At 41.9% G+C, this 23,273-nt stretch overlaps 1 protein-coding gene across 4 annotated transcripts in view; it reads left to right on the forward strand.

The window, feature by feature from the left end:
• The window catches only part of LOC129826305 (EGF-like repeat and discoidin I-like domain-containing protein 3), a 283,677-nt gene that overhangs the window by 220,616 nt on the left and 39,788 nt on the right, over positions 1-23,273 (forward strand). The window lies entirely within an intron of this gene.

Consider the following 23,273-nt stretch of genomic DNA (forward strand, 5'->3'; position numbering starts at 1 on the left):
GTAAGGGACAGATTGCAATTTGCAATTTACTTGGGGGAGGGGTGGTCCAAAATTTGCTTTGGGGAGGGTTGTGTTTTTTTTTCTTGTGCACAGGGGAGGGTAGTGAGTTTTTTCCCCCTCGTTTACAATCAATAGTTGCAGGTTTTACTATATAATTTCTTCCATCTTAGCAAAATTTCCTAATCTGCTTGCATGAGCCTCTATATCAAGGTGTTTTGGTACTTCCCTTATGCACTACACTTCTCTGTGTGCTAACTTTTACTATACCACAAGTCAGTATAGTCGATCAGTCCATCCTGCCCTCTATCCACCATGCATAGTGACAATAGTGATAGGTGGATCGTTTGTCCAGATCTGCAATAGGCTAACTAGCAATCATACCACACATACAAGCATTCAAGCTGCATACATTTTCAACAGGAACAAGAACAAATAGGAATAGCTGATAGGCAGCGGAGGCCACATTCATCATTACTCATGAAAGAACAGTAAAGACATGAAACACAGCTCTATTAAGCTCTCCTATTGATTTTGTTTAGGGACACTATAAAATTATCCTACCTAGACTAGCCTACAACACCACAATGCAATGAATAATTCATTATTGTTTTCAAGCCAGTACAAAATTCTATTTTCGGCTGCAGTAAAAATGTAATTTGAATAACGGTGCAAAAGCCCTGTGATTTGAATGTTTTATTCAAAAGTTTGTCTCTCTGGGGCTAGGCCTAAGCTTCTCTTCCTTTATATAGGCTATATTGTTTTTATATGTATTAATATCATACAGTGGACAACTAAGCCTATAGGCCTATGTTGTAACGGCAGCCTTCCTCCTCTTCGTCTGAAGAGGAGGTGTAGCAGGGATCGGACCAAGACGCAGCGTAGTTCGTGTTCAACATCTTTAATAAAAGACGATAACGTGACCACTACACAAATACAAAATAACAAATGTGGCAAAACCGAAACAGTCCTATCTGGTGCAATGAACACAAAGACAGAAGACAACCACCCATAAACCCCAACATAAAACAAGCTACCTAAATATGGTTCCCAATGAGAGACAATGAAAAACACCTGCCTCTGATTGAGAACCATATTAGGCCAAACAACAAATCCAACATAGAAACACAACATATAGATAACCCACCCAACTCACGCCCTGACCACACTAAAACAAAGACAAAACCAAAAGAACTATGGTCAGAACGTGACATATGCATACAATGCCCTCATACATTGAGCGCTCAAATCTCTGACAGCTGAACCTTGAGGTAGACAATTATTGTTTTAGGGAATTAGCCTAAAAAATTATAAAAAGTTTACATATGCTACACGTTGAAACCCAAAGATTAGTGTTTTGTCAGTTGTTATAGGCTGTTCATTTGGCCAATATCCCTAATATATTGATGGTGCTGGCTAAGCCAGGTCGGATCTGAAGGCATATGGATGTCTAGTGAATTACTCGAATGTCCGGTAAATTAAAATCTTCATGGTCCCGTTGTCTGGCACCAAATCTCCATGAAGAACTAAAATGCACAAATAGGTTTTATGTTGATTTTAGAACATTCACATGAAAATCTGTCGCCAATTGGATGGAAACCTAGCTATAGACTCTCCTAAAGACTCTAGCCCAGTGCTAACCCAGTGTCATTTTGATTATGCCGGCACGTCATGATTCACCAGCAGCGCCAAACATTAAATAATAAGCTACAGACCAGCCAAACCAGCTTGTAAGATTTGTACTCCCCCCTCAAGCTCATCTGGAGGTTGAGTATTTATTGTGTGTATATCTGAGGTGGGTTTGTATCTCTGCAATTGTATACAGTACCAGTCAAAAGTTTGGACACCTACTCATTCAAGGGTTTTTCTTCATTTTGACTATTTTCTACCTTGTAGACTAATAGTGAATACATCAAAACGACAGTATGAATTAACACATATGGAATCATGTAGTAAACAAAAAAAGCTTTAAACAAATAAAAATATAATTCTTCAAAGTATCCACCCTTTGCCTAGATGACAGCTTTGCACACTCTTGGCATTCTCTCAACCAGCTTCATGAGGAATGTTTTTCCAACAGTCTTGAAGGACTTCCCACATATGCTGAGCACTTGTTGGCTTATTTTCCTTCACTCTGCAGTCCAATTGATCCCAAACCATCTTAATTGGGTTGAGCTCGGGTGACTGTGGAGGCCAAGTCATCTGATGTAGCACTCCATCACTCTCCTTGGTCAAATAGTCCATACACAGCCTGGATATGTGTTTTGGGTCATTGTCCTGTTGAAAAACAAATGATAGTCCCAGTAAGTGTAAACCAGATTGGATGGCATATCGCTGCAGAATGGTGTGGTAGCAAAGCTGGTTAAATGTGCCTTGAATTCTAAATAAATCAGAGACAGTGTTACCAGCAAAGCACCCCCACACCATCACACCACCCCCTCCATACTTCATGCTGGGAACCACACATGCGGATATCATCAAAAATCACAAATGTTGGACTCATCAGACCAAAGGACAGATTTCTACCGGCTATTGTCAATTGATCGTGTTTCTTGGCCCAAGCAAGTCTCTTCTTATTATTGGTTTCTTTGCAACAATTCGACCATGAAGGACGGATTTATGCATTCTTCTCTACACAGTCGATGTGGAGATGGGACCATCTTCGTAAATGTTCACGATGATGGAAAAACCTCATATCAAGCACCTTAAACCAATCTCGCAACCTGAAGCTAAAGGCAGGCAGAAAGTAGTTGACTTATGGAAATACATAAGAACAAACAGATTTGGTGACATTTACATAGTTCTGAATTCAATAATGTAAAATGTACACTTAGGAGTCTGGACTATACACTACTGAAGAGAGTCATATGGCTTTCAAATAATCTCGGCCGCAGACTTCCTCTTTCAATGCGTACCCATGCAGGGATGTTCCACTCAGGGCCTGTTCCATCTGCCATAGAGCAAGACTTAGCTTAAGCCATTTTGTCATGCGAAACGCAGGAGAAAAACTTTGACTGAAAAAAGGGTGTTAAGGCAGCTGTGTGAGAAAATCTTCACTGTTGAATTGTCCGTTTGGAAAATGTAACCCATATGGCTTTCACTCATATCAATCACACCATTAAAACAATCAGGTGCATTACAAAGAATGGCATTGATGGTTTTGTCATTTTTCCCCAGACATGAAGGACACAATACACCTATTATTGGAGCAGGAGACATTTTTACTGTAGTTTTCTGTGATTTATCTCCCGTAGTGTTCACAGGACAAGTCTAAGACTTACTTATACTCAGGCAGACCAACCGGAAATTACTTATTCCAGTTCATTCTAGGGATGACAATCTCACTACACAGCAGCTCCATAAGTTCACTACAAAAATTCTCAACTGTTTCAACTGTTCAAACAGTTCAAACTCAGGCCTCCCCAGAAAATACTTTTACTTCAAACATATTTTACTTCAAACCCATTTCCTTAATTTTAACAAGGTCACAACACATCAATCACTAGGCAATTACTTTTTATTTCAAACGTGTTTTACTTCAAATAAACAGCTGCATAATCACACACTACATATCGTGAGAACATCCGGAGAGGATGTCATTAACAGGTCAACCACAGGACACAGGAAAAACTCAATCACTTTTGACAGAAACTGTCTACTATATTTTTTCTCATATGTTACAAAACACCAAAAAGTTGAATGACATTTGGTGATTGTAAAAGTTAGCACACGGAAGAGTTTAGTGCCAAGCCTTTGATACTGGGCAAGCCTACAGGGTAGGAAGTAGGGCTGTCTCCATGTTGGTCAACCGAGAGACGTCTGTTCTTTCCAACAATCAAATTTTAAAACGTGTATATTTCCATATGCCTATTAAAACACCATATGTGTTTTAATAAAATATCTGTATATGCACTGAGCATGTCTCATACTTTAAGTACACTGTTTGATTAAATAATTAAGACCCAAATTACTCAACAACAAAAAAAGACAGCGAGTGCCTGCGCGCACGTTCTCTCTCCTCCCTGCTGCAGCGACCAGTGACCATACCATAGCAACAGTGTTTATCACGCTGTCTGTGGCGCTGAAGCTGCAACAGAATTACAGCCATGTTTTGATTCTTACTTGTATTTTCTCTCACTGAAAAGTTATTTTACCGAGATCCCTCATTTGTTTAGGAAAGACATTCCTTATTCCCTCAACCCTTGCTCTCTTTAAGTGACACATGTACGGATCACATGCACGTGACCAATAGGGCCTGACCTATAGCATTTCATCATCACATCAAGAAATTTGTTATAACAAACTCCAACACCGTCACACATGTGACATAATGGATGCGGAGGATGTGAAAAATGTATTTGAAATGGGGGATTGTTTACTGGTTGCTCAGGAGGAAAAGGGGATGTCCAATATGGAAGATATTTGACTTAGTTGTAGAAGCTTACAATATAAAAAACACCTGACCGTTTGGAACAGTGTTAACAACATTATATGAATGATAAGTGTACCATAGTCTGTTCTAATCAACAACAAAAATGTAAAGCCTTTATTACTGCAAAGACTAAAAACAGTGACATCAGGCCCAATTATCTTAATTATCTACTTAATTGATAAATTCACCTCTGAAGGTGAAATGTGTACTTTCATGCTGAAATCTTGCTCTGGTTTAACATCCAAAGCGTCCCAGAGATAACATGAAGTGTCGTTTTGTTAGATAAAATCCTTTTTCATATCCTAAAAAGGTCCATATAGCATGATCGTGCCTTCTTTACGACTGTTGGTGTGTGTTGACCATGATAATTCCTTAGTGATGTGGACACTGAGGAACTTGAAGCTCTGGACCCTCTTCACTATATCTCCGTCGATGTGGATGGGGCGTGCTTGGCCATCCATTTCCTGTAGACCACGATCACCTCCTTTGTCTTGTGACATAGAGGCAGATGTTGTTGTCCTGTCACCACACTGCCAGGTCACTGTCCTCCTCCCACAAATCAAATCAAATCAAATGTTATTGCTGGTGTAGCGGAATGCTTGTGTTTCTAGCTCCAACAGTGCAGTAATATCTAACAATTCACAACAATACACACAACCTAAAAGTAAAATAATGGAATTAAGGAATATATAAATATTAGGATGAGCAATGTCAGAGTGGCATAAACTAAAAAAAGAGTAGAATAGAATACAGTGTATACATATGTAATGAGTAAAGCAAAAATATTTCAACTGTTGGCTGTCTCATCGTTGTCAGCGATCAGGCCATCCACCAATGTGTCGACAGCAAATTTAATGATGGTGTTGGAGTCATGCATGTCCACACAGTCGTGGGTGAACAGGGAGTACAGGAGAGGACTGAGCATGCACCCCTGAGGGGCCCCCGTGTTGAGGGACAGCGTGGCAGATTTTATGTTGCCTTCCCTTGCCACCTGGGGGTGGCCTGTCAAGAAGTTGTGGTGGAATATTCTATTCAAATGAAAGAGACTGTCATTTCTTCAAATAATCATCATTCATTCAAAATCAATTAATTATTGCAATAATGAAACCGTCGATGTTGGGCCGAGAACCTACCCTTTACAGACCATGCTATTACTTATATACCTGATACCAAGATTTCTCAGTCATAGCTGGTTCAACCCCCCGACCCATATAGATTGGGTTCATCCTGTGGTCATCTGCCTCTGGTGTTGTCTCCCAGATGCCAGGATAAGTAAGAATACTGAGGCTTTTGTTCTGTTCCTCCAGGCTATCTCTATCTCGGTTACACCCACTAATCTGATCTATGGAATGCCAGCTGTAGGCTTTTTATCACCAAGCCATCACTTAATCAGTTGCCAGCCCAAGATTCAAAAGAATCTTCTCAGTTAACTCTATGAAATAGAAAAAATATTTGGTTCATAAATGTAACATCATATTGTGATCCTGTTAACACAAAGTCCAGGATTCAGCTGCAGAGGGAGGTGTTTAGTGAAGTGCAATAGAGATTGTGTCATCTGTGGGGCGGTATGTGAATTGGAGTGTGTCCATGGTCATGGCTCACATTGTGTTGATGTGAGCCAGGACCAGCCTTTCAAAGTATTTCATGGCTACAGATGTGAGTGCTATTTAGACATGTTACCTTGGCGTTCTTGGGGTCTGCTTGAAATACATAGGTATTACAGCCTGAGTCAGAGAGAGGTTGAAAATGTTGGTGAAGACACTTGCCAGCTGGTCAAAGCATGACCAGAGTAATCTGTCCTGGTATTCTGTTTGGCCTTGTGAATGTGTATCTGTTTAAAGGTTTTACTCACATTGGCTACGTAGAGCAAGATCACAGAGGCATCTGGAACAGCTGCTGCTCTCTTGCATGGTTCAGTGTTACTTGCCACAAAGCGAGCATAGAAGGAATTTAGCTTGTCTGATAGGCTCGCGTCACCGGGCAGCTGGTGGCTGGGTTTCCCTTTGTAAACCGTTATAGTTTGCATGCCCTGCCACGTCTGACGAGCGTCAGAGCCGGCGTAGTACCCACAACTTGATTTTTCAAGCATCATGTCCCTCCTAATTTATCCATCAGGACCTCATAACCCAAATTCAAAAAAGGTTTTCCGTAACTACTCCAGAAGGCAACACGCACAACTCTTGCGCTGTGCCTGTGAATCTGTCCTCCTCTAGTCGTGTTATCTTTGGCTTGTAATAGGACATTTTAATTGTATGTGTCCACATAACTGAGTATGTGACTAGCCTTGTGAAACTGTCCTATTATCATCTCCTGTTCTATCATCCTGTGTTGCAAACCAGCTTTCACCTGCGTCCTTGTATTGATAAAGTCCCGCCCAATAACAGGAAATTCAAACTGTCTACTGTGCTGTGTAACACTGTTATTCTCTCTGAGCTTAGAGATAAAGAATCTTGGTTTGACTTGGACTCCAGCAGATTCTTATTTTATATATCCACCACAGGCTGCAGTCTGGTGCTGTCACACTTCAGTAATGTGTCATCCTGATTGTCTCCGACAACTCCAGACAGGGCATTAAGCAAAGACTCAGCACTCAACGGTCGCTTATACACTTAGTAAACAAAACATTAGGAACACCTTCCCAAAATTGAGCTGCACCCCCTTTTGTCCTCAGAACATGGGCTCTACAAGGTGTTGAAAGCGCCACACAGGGATGTTGGTCCATATTGACTCCAATGCTTCCAACAGTCAAGATGGCTGTATGTCATTTGGGTGGTGGACCATTCTTGATACACATGGGAAACTGTTGAGCGTGACAAACCTAGCAGAGTTACAGTTCTTGACACACTCAAACCGGAGCGTCTGGCACCTACTACCATATCCTGTTCAAAGGCACTTAAATATTTTGTCTTGACCATTCACCCTCTGAATGGCACACATACAGAATCAATGTCTCAATTCTCTCCTTATTGTATTGTAGTGCCATAGTCAACGTATGATAATGAAAAGATCCAGGGCAGGAGACAAGACAGGTAGTTAGACTGGCCCCAGACAGGCCATGAAGCTCAGCTGAATGTATTGCTGTGGATAGATGGAAATGTGTCCTTTGATGTTACATGCTGTGCCTACAGGAGCAGGGAAAGGCAATGGAGGAAGCTGTAAAATCAATGACTTACTAGACCTTTGGCAAGGAAAAGAAATAGAAACATTGATGTTTTCAACTCACATTAGTGTGTATGTCATAGGAAGTATTGATGTACGTATGGGAACACTGATGTGTTTGTTTTTGTGTATGTGTGTGTAGTATAGTGTATGAATATGTGTGATGTGTATGAATGGATGTACGTATGCGTGCTGATGCCTGGTACTGACAGTTCAATGTCTTTTCTGCACCAGTTGTCATGGTGAATAATTGATTCCCAGTGACATTACTGAATTACTTTAAACTTGATGACGAATTAAGTTATTCAAATGATTCAACACAACTGCAGTGCAGGAGCAGCAAAAAATATGTACTTTACTGAGTGCAAACACGCCAGAATAGATTTTGTCTGGCAAGAGACTGAACCTGTTGTGACCTACAGTACCAGTCTAAAGTTTGGATACACCTACTCATTCAAGGGTTTCTTTATTTTTACTATTTTCTATTTTGTAGAATAATAGTGAAGACATAAAAACTATAAAAAGTAGCCACCCTTTGCCTTGACGACAGCTTTGCACACTCTTGGCATTCTCTCAACCAGCTTCATGAGGAATGCTTTTCTAACAGTCTTGAAGGAATACTCACATCTGCTGAGCACTTGTTGGCAGCTTTTCCGTTCTCTCTGCGGTCCAAACCATCTCAAATGGGTCGAGGTCGGGTGATTGGAGACCAGGTCATCTGATGCAGCACTCACTCTACTTCTGGTCAAATAGCCCTTACACAGCCTGGAGGTGTTTTTGGTCATTTTCCTTTTAAAAAACAAATGATAGTCACACTAAGCGCAAACCAGATGGGATGGCATATCGCTGCTGAATGCTGTGGTAGCCATTTTGGTTAAGTGTGCCTTGAACTCTAAATAAATCAGAGACAATGTCACCAGCAAAGAACCCCCACGCCATCACACCACCTCCTCCATGCTTCATGGTGGGAACCACACATGCGGAGATCATCAGTTCACCTACTCTACATCTCACAAAGACACAGTGGATGGAACCAAAAATCTCAAATTTGGACTCATCAGACCAAAGGACAGATTTCCACCGGTCTAATGTCCATTGCTCGTGTTTCTTGGCCCAAGCAAGTCTCTTATTATTGGTGTCCTTTAGTAGTGGTTTCTTTGCAGCAATTCGACCATGATGGCCTGATTCACGAAGTCTCCTCTGAACAGTTGATGTTGAGATGTGTCTTTTACTGGAACTCTAAAGCATTTATTTGGGCTGCAATATCTGAGGCTGGTAAATCTAATGAACTTATCATCTGCAGCAGAGGTAACTCTTAGTCTTCTTTTTCTGTGGCAGTCCTCGGAGACAGTTTCATCATAACGCTTGGTTTTTGCAACTAAACTTGAAGAAGGCTCAGGACAGACGGGCGGCTCTGAAGGCTCAGGACAGACGGGCGGCTTTGAAGGCTCAGGACAGACGGGCAGCTCAGACGGCGCTGGGCAGACGGGCAGCGCAGGCGGCGCTTGGCAGACGGACAGCTCAGATGGCGTTGGGCAGACGGGCAGTGCAAGCAACGCTGGGCAGACGGGCAGCGCAGACGGTGCTGGGCAGACGGCAGACTCTGGCCGGCTGAGGCGCACAGTAGGCCTGGTGCGTGGTGCCGGAACTGGAGGTACCGGGCTAAGGACACGCACCTCAAGGCTAGTGCGGGGAGCAGCAACAGGGCGCATAGGACTCTGGAGACGCACAGGAGGCTTGGTGCCGGAACTGGTGGTACTGGGCTGGAGACACGCACCACAGGGCAAGTGCGTGGAGGAGGAACAGGGCTCTGGAGACACACTGGAAGCCTGGTGCGTGGTGTTGGCACTGGTGGTACTGGGCTGGGGCGGGGAGGTGGCGCCGGATATACCAGACCATGCAGGCGTACTGGCTCCCTTGAGCACCGAGCCTGCCCAACCTTACCTGGTTGAATGCTCCCCGTAGCCCGACCAGTGCGGGAAGGTGGAATAACCCACACTGGGCTGTGTTGGCGAACCGGGGACACCATGCGTAAGGCTGGTGCCATGTATGCCGGCCCGAGGAGATGCACTGGAGACCAGACGTGTTGAGCCGGCTTCATGGCACCTGGCTCAATGCCCAATCTAGCCGATACGAGGAGCTGGAATGTACCGCACCGGGCTATGCACACGTACAGGAGACACCGTGCGCTCTACCGCATAACACGGTGTCTGCCCGTACTCTCGCTCTCCACGGTAAGCACGGGGAGTTGGTGCATGTCTCCTACCTGACTTCGCCACACTCCGTTGTAGCCCCCCCCAAGAAATTTTTGGGCTTGACTCTCAGGCTTCCAGCCTCGCTTCCGTGCTGCCTCCTCATACCACCTCCTCTCGGCTTTAGCTGCCTCCAGCTCTTCACGAGGGAGGCGATATTCTCCCGGTCGTGCCCAAGGTCCCATACCGTCCAGTATTTCTTCCCAAGTCCATGAATCCTGTGTTCGCTGCTCCTGCTGCTGCTTATCACGCTGCTTGGTCCTTTTGTGGTGGGTCATTCTGTCACGATCGTCGTTCGGTGAAAGAGTGGACCAAGGCGCAGCGTGATATAAATACATATTTTTTTTATAAAATGAAGACGAAACATATACTTAAACAAACTAACAAAACAACAAACCGACAAACGTGAAGCTATACAAGCTAAGTGCTAACATGCAACATAGACTTAGACAATTACCCACAACCTACCTAATGCCTATGGCTGCCTTAAATATGGCTCCCAAAGACAGCTGTCTCTGATTGAGAACCATTCCAGAGAACCATAGACTTACATAAACACCTACACTGAACACAACCCCATGAACTCTACAAAACCCCCTAGACAATACAAAAACCCTAGACTAGACAAAAACACACAAACATCCCCCATGTCACACCCTGACCTAACTAAAATAATAAAGAAAACAAAGATAACTAAAGCCAGGGCGTGACACTCATGAAGCTGGTTGAGATAATGCCAATAGTGTGCAAAGCTGTCCTCAAGGCAAAGGGTGGCTACTTTGAAGAATCTCGAATATAAAATATATTTCTTGATTTGGTTGAAATGATTTGGTTACTACATGATTCCATATGTGTTATTTCATAGTTTTGATCTCTTCACTATTATTCTACAATGTAGAAAATAGTAAAAATAAAGAAAAACCCTTGAATGAGTCGGTGTGTACAACATTTTGACTGGTGCTGTGTGTGTCTTTTTCTTGAGGAGACCAAACATGCCAAACAAGTGTTGTGCATTGTATGGGTGAGCCAGATGGTAGACTTACCTTGTGACTTCCAAATCGCCCTTCTTGTAGCTATTGAGTTAGTTTATCTGTAGCCTAGTTCCATTGTTTTCCCATGTGAACTACCTACTCTACGATGATGAGGCAAATGTTCAACATTCATTGACTCGCCTGATACCATTGTTGGATGTTCTACATTGATAGTACTTTTTTTTTTTTTTTTTTTTTTTTTTTTTAGGGGTGGATCAGCTTAGTATTGCGGAAAGAATGTTGCTTCCAATGTAATTGTCTGCATCATTTCCATTCACCCATATTTTTTTGGGTAAATATATATATATCCATACACGTATGCATACATATACACATATATACATACACATACCTATATAGACATACATACTTTTTTAAAGAATATGCCTTTATTATTATTCCCCGCGACCCTACCACCAATCCCCCAATTGGAGTAAACTTATAAACACTTCTGCTTTTACCTTCAATTTCTACATCTTATACCTATCTTACAGACACAGTCCACTTTACAATAGTTCTCTCTTATTTGTTCTTAGTCCTTCCTCTATTTCTGTTGTCCATCCAATTTTATTTCCACTTGTAACTGTGCTATTTCACAAAAGCTCCGCACCTATACACATTTCACAGATCCCGTATGCCCTATATTGTTTATCTTGTTATTAGTCCCACCCTTCAGCTCCACCCAACCCCTCCCATCTATCTTCCAACATCATCCATTTCGGATTTCTATTTGCCATACATTTCTCAACTGTGCTGTGATGCTTCACAAAAGACCTGAACCTTCCTATTCTCATAGCTTCTACAGATTGTAAATTAAAAATAAACATCTTTGCCAAAATAATTATTATATTATTGATTGATTGACTATGGCTTTTCAAATCCCCCAGTATTGCTATCTGTAGCGTTAGTTTTAGGCAAATGTTGCAATTCTTCTGCCATTCCTGGACCTGTGACCAAAAACGAGCTACATATGGACAATACCAAAATAAATGATCTACATTGATAGTACTTGAAATTAGATAATATTGCTGAGAAAATGCCCCCAAAAAAGCTCAAAATTATGTTTTCATTCAGGCAACCATTTTATTTTTCAGTACCCTGCCAAACAGTACAGAAACGTAGCGCGTGTGTTTCTTTTCTTTTTTCTTCTCTTCATCAGTCTATATTGTTCTATTCTGGGTCGCCATTCATTTCTTCAGGAAAGCCCCTGTCACTCCAGGCAAGGCATTCCTTTGACACCTCCGAATGTCTTGAATTTCCCTCTTAATGAGTGCATAGTGACCTGTCACATCTCCCTGCAGCATCTTAGGGAACCTCTGGAAACACAAAGTTCTTAACGTTGTTTGGCAGTGCACTCTTGCCCCTGCCGCCATCCCAGTTGGTGGTCTGGCACCAACACTGATACTTCTCATGAGATACGAGACCACGGAAACAGCAGCGCAGAGTTCCTATGGATCTCTCCCTTACTCACTTGGCACTGGAAGTTGTGTTCCTCTGGAGTTAACCCATCAGGTAGTGGATTGTGACTGCATTGTGGTGATCCCAATAGGATCTCAGAGGGGTGTGGCTGTGGCGCTGCTTCTTCCTTGTGACCAGGGAAGAAGAGGGACGTCTGGGCATTTTGTTGGTGGCCATGGGGTTTGTATCTGCTGTAGGGTGGTCTTAGGGATGGGTTGTGGCCTGAAAGTAAAAATAAAAGTAAAAAAACGCAAAAACTTAACATAAGCATGGGGTGCATAGAAATAGCACACATAGAAAAGGTATGCAGCTTCATAGACTTGGTTTCCATGAGAATGACACATCTATAACTCACATTTCTATGTGAATTTGGTCAGATTGCCAAAAAGTTACATATTGTAGCTTTAAGTACCATACAGTTAGGTGCTAAATGGGATAAAAAGCATGTTTAATAAATGTAAAGCAAGCAAATTAAAGATAGGCTAGTACCTATCTAAAATAGAAGTTAAGTTGGATAAACAGCAAAAATGAAATACAAAATATTTAAAAAGAGGAAAAGAGGATCATGTGTGGTTGGAGTCAGTTATGCTTGGCTTGGTGTGGTTATGTTAAGGATAGGGGGTTGTGTTGGTTCAATGTAGGTTTCAGTCTGGCTGTGACATCTGCAGCATGGTTGATAGTGGTGTTTCTGTAGCCCATTTGTGCTTACTTGTATGGTTCTCTTGAGTGATTGCTCGATTCAAGTATTTCTGTCCTATTATTGCTTGTTTTTCTGTGATGGTGTGGACTGCAGCTATGTTGTTGATGTATTGAGTGTTGATTAAAGATCTTCTGTATGCCAATTGTATTGCTTGGTTCTGTATTCGTTGTGATAAAATGAACATGAGCTTTTTATTTATAGGTTAAAGTTCCTGTGTTAAAGGTGTGGCAATAAGTGGCCCCTGGTTTGCATATGAACAGATTAACTAGAAGAATGTATCACAACAGCCCTCACATTAGCCCTCACAACAGATAGTCCATGCCTAGGATGAGTGTTCAATTGTCCATTGGCCCTACTGGTGTGGCTGTAGTGAGAGACTGCACTGTAATAACATTCCATTAGAAGGTGTGGGGTGTGTCCTTCACTTTGTAAGACAATACATTGGCAACATGCAACAACACATTTGGGAGAGTAAAATAGGGTCAGCTGTCTTGATTTATTTCCCCAATGAAAGATATTGTCTTGACATTAAACAGAACAAGAAAAGGGTGTAGTCCCTGAGCAGACATTAGGAGTGTTGACATTAGGATTCCTAAAACGATGAATATGAAAAGAATAACAGTATGGCTGTTACAAGATGGGGAGTTGATCTGACATAGTTTTGACCCTTGTGTTTGTTCCAAAAGTACAAGACGACCGGTGAACAATCAGTCTTACTGATAGGGCTGGAGCCATTGGGTTATCTAATGACAAGCACCCATAAACTAATGCAGGCAAGTGTCTCTTTGTTCAAATGCATTGGCTTCCTAGCTCTCCTCTTGTATGTCTTCAATACAGAGATCCTCCGATTTTGTTTGCCTCCAAGTTTGTTTCTGCACATCCAATACTAACTACTCTCAAAATTACTGAGCCAGCAGAAAGTCTGACAGGCAGGCCTCTGCAAAACCTGACCGTGAAAACCAAGAACTTCTTTCCCTCCCTGTGAGTGTATCTCACCTGTCTGACTTAGTCGTTTTCAGAGTTATTCTCCTGTTTTAATCCTAATTATGATATTAAATAGCTTTTTCAGGTTCCACTGCTTCCTGTCCTCACTGATTTGTCTGCCAAATCAGTTTGGTTTTGCTGTTGAAGCACCGCTTGTGTGGTGTTCACATTTTTTGCTATTCACCCAATGTTCACGGGTCTGATGGACCCACAACAGCAATGGGTTTGTGTAAAAATGTATGTAAAAATACTTAGATGTTGACTTATATCAATTGCAATATAGACAGCATTTATGGTTAATATTTGCCATATACCTCTGCTAGATCACATTTATCAATAAAAGCGCTATTCGTTTAAAAATAAATATATTATAATACGTACATTTTAATTTAATCAAGACATGGGTGGAATAAATCATGTTTATCTTGGACAAATATACATGAAACAAGGTTTTCATCAGTATTGATGTTTATTCCTTTGAACTGAACAAATTGGAGGTGTCACACCCTGACCTTAGAGATCCATATTATTCTCTATGTTTGGTTAGGTCAGGGTGTGTCTTGGGTGGGAAAGTCTGTTTTCTATTTCTTTGTTTTTGGCCGAGTGTGGTTCCCAATCAGAGGCAGCTGTCTATGGGGATAAGTTGTCATTTTTGTTGGATCTTGTTTTCTGTTTAGTGTCTGACAGAACTGTTCGCTTTCGTTTTTTGTCTTTGTTATTTTGTTTTGGTGTCATCAATAAAAAGACGATGTACGCCTACCACGCTGCGCCTTGGTCCACTCTTCATCCTACAAACGAGAGCCGTTACAGGAGGGACACAATTTACATACACTATTTTATGGAAATGACGAATGAGCCCCATTGAACACAAACTAAGTCCGGTCTACACACCACATGAGGGACAGAGTTTTACTGTGTGTGTGTTGCAAATGTATTTCTTGCACCTGTCTTCCTATCCTTCTTGGGTCCACACACATCGTAGCACTTCTTGCTGCTACCTAGGACAATGAAAACACTTAGTTCAGGAATTTCACTAACATCTCACTCACACAAACTCACCAAAAAAAGAAATGTCAATTTTTCAGGACACTGTTTTTCAAAGATAATTCACAAAAATTCAAATAACTTCACAAATTTTCATTGTAAAGAGTTTAAACACTGCTTCCCATGCTTGTTCAATGAACCATAAACAAACAAACAAAAGAACCTGCACCTGTGGAACGGTCGCTAAGACACTAACAGCTTACAGAAGGTAGGTAATTAAGGTCACAGTTATTAAAACTTAGGACACTAAAGAGGCCTTTCTACTGACTCTGAAAAACACCAAAAGAAAGATGCCCAGGGTCCCTGCTCATCTGCGTGAACGTGCCTTAGGCATGCTGCAAGGAGGCATGAGTACTGCAGATGTGGCCAGGGCAATACATTGCAATGTCCGTACTGTGAGACGCCAAAGACAGTGCTACAGGGTGACAGGACGGACAGCTGATCGTCCTCGCATTGGCAGACCACGTTTAACAACACCTGCACAGGATCGGTACATCCGAACATCACACATACGGGACAGGTACAGGATGGCAACAACAACTGCCCGAGTTACACCAGGAATGCACAATCCCTCTATGAGTGCTCAGACTGTCCGCAATAGGCTGAGAGTGGCTGAACTGAGGGCTTGTAGGCCTGTTGTAAGGCAGGTCCTCACCAGACATCACCAACAACAAACTTTGCATATGGGCACAAACCCACCGTCACTGGACCAACCAGGACTGACAAAAAGCGCTCTTCACTGACGAGTCGCAGTTTTGTCTCACCAGGGGTGATGGTCGGATTCGTGTATATCGTCGAAATAATGGGCGTTACACCGAGGCCTGTACTCTGGAGGGGGATCGATTTGGAGGTGGAGGGTCGTCATGGTCTGGGGCGGTGTGACACAGCATCATAGGACTGAGCTTGTTGTCATTGCAGGCAATCTCAACGCTGTATGTTACAGGGAAGACATCCTCCTTCCTCATGTACCCTTCCTACAGGCTTGTCCTGACATGACCTTCCAGCATGACAATGCCACCAGCCATACTGCTCATTCTGTGTGTGATTTCCTACAAGACAGGAATGTCAGTGTTCTGCCATGGCAAGCGAAGAGCCCGGATCTCAATCCCATTGAGTACGTCTGGGACCTGTTGGATCGGAGGGCGGGGGCTAGGGCCATTCCACCCAGAAATGTCCAGGAACTTGCAGGTGCCTTGGTGGAAGAGTGGGGTAACATCTCACAGCAAGAACTGGCAAATCTGGTGCAGTCCATGAGGAGGAGATGCACTGCCGTACGTGATGCAGCTGGTGGCCACACCAGATACTGACTACTTTTGATTTTGATCCCCCTTTGTTCAGGGACATATTTTTCCATTTGTGGTAGTCACATGTCTATGGAACTTGTTAAGTTTGTGTCTCAGTTGTTGAATCTTGATATGTTCATACAAATATTTACACATGTTAAGTTTGCTGAAATGAAATGCAGTGGACAGTGAGAGGACATTACATTTTTTGTTGAGTTTATATAGATGCATCAGGCCCAGGTACGAGAGTCAGACACACACACACCACACATGGGTTAACCTCTCTAGGGTATGTGAGACGGTAGCGTCTCACCTCTTCAACAGTTAGTGAAACTGCAGGGCGACCACAGCCAGATGGCATACTAAGATCAGGGCCTAACTTAAGGACACTGGAGAGTATTCTATTCTGTTCTCCTGAAAGACATAGGAGATTCCCACAAGACATTGTGTAGTTTCACACATTACAAAGAGTAAAGTGTGTGGCCACATTTTCTTCATATCATATTTCTTTAGACCTGTCTAAAATAAATAATGGATTTATTGTGATGGTGTAGCCTATATTACATGGATTTATTAGACTTCTAAATGTTGTTTAGGTTAATTAACGGTCAATTACCAAACCCAATCGAGTCGGTTGATATTTGGTGACTAAGACACACACAAACACACACACACACTTTAAACCCCCTATACTCCTTTGAGACCCTTCTTTTAAAGTCAAAGATCTCTTCTTCCTAGCCGTAGTAGCCAAAATAATGGGCAACTGGGCATTTTTTTTACATAACCCTTAGCATGATGGGATGTTATTTGCTTCACCTGTTTGGGCTGCAGGGGCAGTATTGAGTAGCCGGATAAAAGGTGCCCATTTCAAACGGCCTCGTACTCAATTCTTGCTCGTACAATATGCATATTATTATTACTATTGGATAGAAAACACTCTCTAGTTTCTAAAACCGTTTGAATTATATCTGTGAGTAAAACAGAACTCCTTTTGCAGCAAACTATATAATAGCAACGGGCCTGCCTATTAAAGTCCTTGATATTTATTAGTTTAGATGCACTTCATACGTCTTCCACTAGATGTCGGCAGGCAGTGAGAGAAGAAATGTGTGTAACTTGATCTGGGCTCGAATAAATGCTCTTTGTATGACGTGTCACCAGTTTTCTGGAGAGCGCGTGAAGGGACCTGGATTTTCCCTCTGATAAGCTGTCGTTGTGGACGACTAATATCTCCGGCTTTGATTTTATTTGATACATGTGACAATATCATAGTAAAGTATGTTTTTTCAATATAGTTTAATCAGATTATTGAAATTGTTCCGGGAGTTTTGCTGTGTTCCGTTCTCTGAGTTTGTTGACGATGGAGAGATTCGCGCCACTTGGCAAGTGTGCTTGCTTAATCGAGAGGGAAAAAGGCCGTTCTAAAAGCAAACAACGATTGTTCTGGACAAAGGACCTCTTGTACAACATTCTGATGGAAGATCAGCAAAAGTAGGACCCATTTTATGATGTTATTTCATATATCTGTCGTACATGTGAACTAGTAGTTTGCGGCCAGGTTTTGGGCACGCTCTCGCCATAACGTAAACTGCATATCATAATGAAGTTATTTTTAGAATTCTAACACGGCGATTGCATTAAGAACTAGTGTATCTATCATTTCCTATACAACATGTATTTTTTAGTTATGTTTATGAATAGTTATTTGGTCAGAATATGTGTGTCAGAAAAAGTGTCAGAAAAATATCTGGATGTTGTGGGAAAAAGATGCTACGTTAGCACAATGTATAACCACTGATTTCAGCTCTAAATATGCACATTTTCGAACAAAACATAAGTGTATGTATGACCTGATGTTATAGGACTGTCATCTGATGAAGCTTATCACGGTTAGTCAAAAATTATATATTTTTTGCTGGTTTGTTACGATCGCTAACTTTTGCTGCTGGGGAATGGCTTGTGTTTCTGGCTATTGTGGTAAGCTAATATAACGCTATATTGTGTTTTCGCTGTAAAACACTTAAGAAATCGGAAATATTTGCTGGATTCACAGATGCTTGTCTTTCATTTCCTGTACACCATGTATTTTTCAGAAATGTTTTATGATGAGTATTTAGGTATTTGACGTTGGTGTCTAATTATTCTGTCTGCTTTCGGTGCAATTTCTGATTGTAGCTACAATGAAAACTATGATTTATACCTGAAATATGCACATTTTTCGAACAAAACAGATTTATTGAATAACATGTTATCTTCTACTTGGTCACAATCCCGGATCCGGGAGCACCCCCATCAGTAAAAAAGCTGACTAGCATAGCCTAGCATAGCGTCACAAGTAAATTCTACCATCTAAATGTCATTAAATCACAAGTCCAAGACACCAGATGAAAGATACACATCTTGTGAATCCAGCCATCATTTCTGATTTTTAAAATGTTTTACAGGGAAGACACAATATGTAAATCTATTAGCTAACCACGATAGCAAAAGACACCACTTTTTTTTTCCTGCATAGGTAACTATCACAATTTCGACCAAATAAAGATATAAATAGTCACTAACCAAGAAACAACTTCATCAGATGACAGTCTGATAACATATTTATTGTATAGCATATGTTTTGTTCGAAAAATGTGAATATTTCAGGTATAAATCATAGGTTTACATTGCAGCCACCATCACAACTCTCACCAAAGCAACTAGAATAACTACAGAGACCAACGTGAATTAATTAAATACTCATCATAAAACATTTATGAAAAATACACAGCGTACAGCAAATGAAAGACAAAGATCTTGTGAATCCAGCCAATATTTCAGATTTTTTAAGTGTTTTACAGCGAAAACACAATATAGCATTATATTAGCTTACTACAATAGCCAACCACACAACAGCAATGATTCAAGCCAACAATAGCGATAACGAATAAACCAGCAAAAGATATACATTTTTTCACTAACCTTCTCAAACTTCTTCAGATGACAGTCCTATAACATCATATTACACAATAGATATAGAGTTTGTTCGCAAATGTGCATATTTAGCGGCACAAATCGTGGTTATACAATGAGAATAGTAGCCAAGCTGCCAACAATATGTCGGGAGAAATCTTCGGAGAGGCACTTAATCTAATCAGTAACTCATCATAAACTTGACTAAAAAATACAGGTTGGACAGCAAATGAAAGATACATTAGTTCTTAATGCAACCACTGTGTTAGATTTTTAAATTAACGTTACTACGACATACAGCGTGCGTTAAAGCGAGACCGCACCGAAATTAATGGCGGAATGAGTTTTACATTTTTCAACAGAACAAAGAATTAACATCATAAATAGTTCTGACTTTTTGATGAGCTCCCATCAGAATCTTGGGCAAGTTGTCCTTTGTCCAAAAGAATCGTTGCTCGGTTGTAGATTGTCGCCTTCAACTTTGGAATTAGCAGTAAACATTAGCCATGTGGCCCAGACGTGCCCAACTCACTAGAACGCAGCACAAATAAATATCAGAAAATTGCAATATACTGATATAAACTGATATAACTCGGTTTAAAATAAAACATTATGATGTCTTTAACACCTATATCGAATAAAATCAGAGCCGGATATATCTAAGGGCTATAACGGGAGCTTTCTAGAACGCCATCCTGAGGTCTGTCTTGCGTCATGGCGAATGAAGGAAAGACTGAACCCCACGTTCCCAGTCCATTTATATGGCCTCAGATCTGCCTAGCAACTCCATTCCAATTCTCACTATTTGCTGACATCCAGGGGAAGGCGTATGCAGTGCATCTCAACCAATAGGAAGGAGGAAATAAAGATAGCTCTTCTGGCTCTGTGTGAGAGCTCTCTGTTGGCGCAGAAGTTTTAACAGTGTGCCACTCTTTGCAGAAGTCTTGTTAAAGTTCAGCATGCAAGTCGATTGCCGTTGTTACCGCTCTGTTGGGTTTGGAATCTGTGGGACCGCTCTTGTCATTGATCACATGGATTAGTAGCGACTGTTAGGTTCTAAATAAACAGAGTAAAACCAAGTTTATTCACCCACTGGGTCAAACAGCTGTAAAGACAAAGACATGTTTGCACAAGTACATATAGTTATACGCTCTACTGGGCGGAGTCAACTCCTTGCACTTCTAGACAGCCAATACATCTCTGTTACTAGGCAGGAACTCAAGTGGATCCTCTCATTGGTGTAGTCATGGCCCTGCCTCCTATGTGTGTTAGTCATAGTACTGTTCCTCTTCACTTCATCTGACCTGACCTCAGCCCACATTCCTCACTCCTCCCTAACTCATGGCTGTCTTACCCTATCTGTTGACTGAAACCAGACTGTGACCCTTCTCCTCTGCACAGGATTCATGGGATTTAACAATAATAATACAGATTATTGATATAATTTGTTGATGACTGGATTCTTTATTGTTGGTTGCTTATTGGTCACTCAAATCCTTATTACTGTATGATGAATTATTGGTTTAGCTACCCCTGTGCTGTGACGTGTGTTTTTATATGGTATGTCTTATCCTTTCTCTCCACTGGCTATCTGGCAAACAGGCTACAATCTAGCCCTTTCAAACATACCATCACACGGTTGTGATCATTCTACAGTGGTCCCTGAAGCGTACCATCACACGGTTGTGATCATTCTACAGTGGTCCCTGAAGCGTACCATCACACCAGTGTGATTAGAATGCTTATTTAGAACGGCCAGTTTCGAATGACGCAACAATCAGCATTTGAACTGGCAACACTTTTTTTCAGATTTTTTTTGCACAAACACAGTCCTTACAAAGTTATGTCCAGAATGTGAGCAGTTTATTTTTGGATGCAATGTTCAGACATTCACAGAAGTATCTACAGCATAACACAATCATCCAAACTGGACAAATGTAGGCTATATTTGTCCTAGCGCTAACTGAGGAAAGATTGACTTAACACAAGCGTTCATATCTGTATAACTTTCGCTGACAAACTATAATACGAATTAGCTAATAGAAATGACTATATATAATAATCACATCAAGGGGGGGTTACCATTGATCAAAGTAATTGAGTAAAAGACTTTCTAGAAATCGAAAGTAATCCGACGATGATTAGTTTCTCGGTGCTCCCCCATGGTTTTTTTCCTCACAGAAACCAAAAATAATAAGAGAAGACAAGATGAGTTTGGTCTGTTTATAGTATGCATGTTGAAGGGGTGTGTCCACCATCGTTCACATCCCACCATTCACTTCCTGAAGTTCTCAAAAAACGAGTGAACCCTTACTCACCTCATTTTGTCATAGCATCTTTGGTCCGACAGACGATTACGTGAAACCCAGAATGCATTGTATGTCAACAAACATGGCTCCACACATAACTGGAATTAGCTTAGCTCATCATAATCAGTACAACCTTTCAAAGCATTATTTTACACACATACTATGTGCCCATTACAATCTATGTAACAATCGGAATGAATGATTTATCACCGGAACTTGAAAAACGTGAGTAAAACAGTAAATATATCAATAATTACCACACAAAACATTTTCTGATAGTGATTTATTGCTACAAATGGCACGTGCAGGCAGTCAATCACATAACCTCTCAGTCCCACTCTGAGCCATTTGGTGTGGTTGTTTATGTACGTAGCTAATGAGCTAAGCTGTAGCATTAGCAATGTCTTTCAAAAGGAGACAACTCACAAATGCGGAAATTGTGGAGATATTTTTTTAAATTCTGACAGTGACAGTGAGGAGCTGCCCCCCAATCATTGGGAAATCTGAATCTGAGGACCCCTTGTCCACTGACAAAGTTCCAGTTCCCTTTGAAGATGCTGGTGGTGATGGAGGCAGACCGACAATGGATGAAGTACAGGAGTTATGTGGTAGCTGGAAGGCTGACAGCCATTTCACCCCTCCTGGTCCTGCTGTTTGCTTTGATGATTCCCCGTCTGGAGTGCAACGCCCCTTGCCATTTCCATCTGAGGCAGAGTGCTTCAAGTTGTTTCTGACAGAGGAGCTGGTGGGAGACATAGCAGAGACCAATCGCTATGCCTTGGAGCTACAAGAGAAGAGAGAGCCAGGAGTCGGGGGGCCAACCACAATTAGTGAAATGTATACCTTCCTGGTGACAGTCCTTCTCATGGGGATAGTAAAGAAGAAGTCCCTAAGAGAATACTGGAGCACAGTTCCTATGTTTGCAACTCCCTTCTTTTCCACCCACTTTTCTCAAGACTGCTTCCTAGTTCTGCTGCGATGACTGCATTTCATCGAAAATGCTACTGCCATCCTAAATGACACGTTATACAAAATAAGAAATTGTCAACAGCTGGCAGTAAAGTGGCATGACAAACGAGACATCCATGTCCTTTCCACTGTCCATACAGAAACTATGTCGGCCACAGGGTAGGTGTACCACCTGAAGGGAGAGAGAAAAATCTTTCCTGTACGTAGATCTCCATGGCCTCTGTCTCAGCATAGGAGAGTGGATAGACTTGTCCTCTCTGTAGGGCTGCGTCAGACAGCAGGTCAATGGCACAGTCCCGGGGGCGATGAGGAGGCAGACGTGTAGCATGGGTCTTAGAGAAAACCCAGTGCAGATCCTGGCATTCCTCCGGTAAATCCACTTGAGGGATACCGTCCGGACTTTCCACCATTGGTGTTGACAGAGACCGTGAGACACCTCCCCTGACATTCCTGGGTGGGAGCAGGACAATTCCCTGGCGTGTCACCTCCTCACCTATCTGTGGATAGAGGGCAGGTTGGGGAGGGCAAACGTGCCTAGGGCTGCCTAGGGCAAACGTGCAGAGCCCACCTCCATCGGCTCTGGCCACGGAGAAGGTGTAGTCATGGGCTCCGGACAGGTTGTCTTCATTGCAGGGAAACTCCAGCTGTACACCCTCCCGCAGTCCGCTGTGGAACACAGTGACCAGAGCCGACTCCTTCCATC

The sequence above is a fragment of the Salvelinus fontinalis genome, chromosome 28 (genome assembly GCF_029448725.1).
Source record: "Salvelinus fontinalis isolate EN_2023a chromosome 28, ASM2944872v1, whole genome shotgun sequence".
Taxonomy (NCBI): Eukaryota; Metazoa; Chordata; class Actinopteri; order Salmoniformes; family Salmonidae; genus Salvelinus; species Salvelinus fontinalis.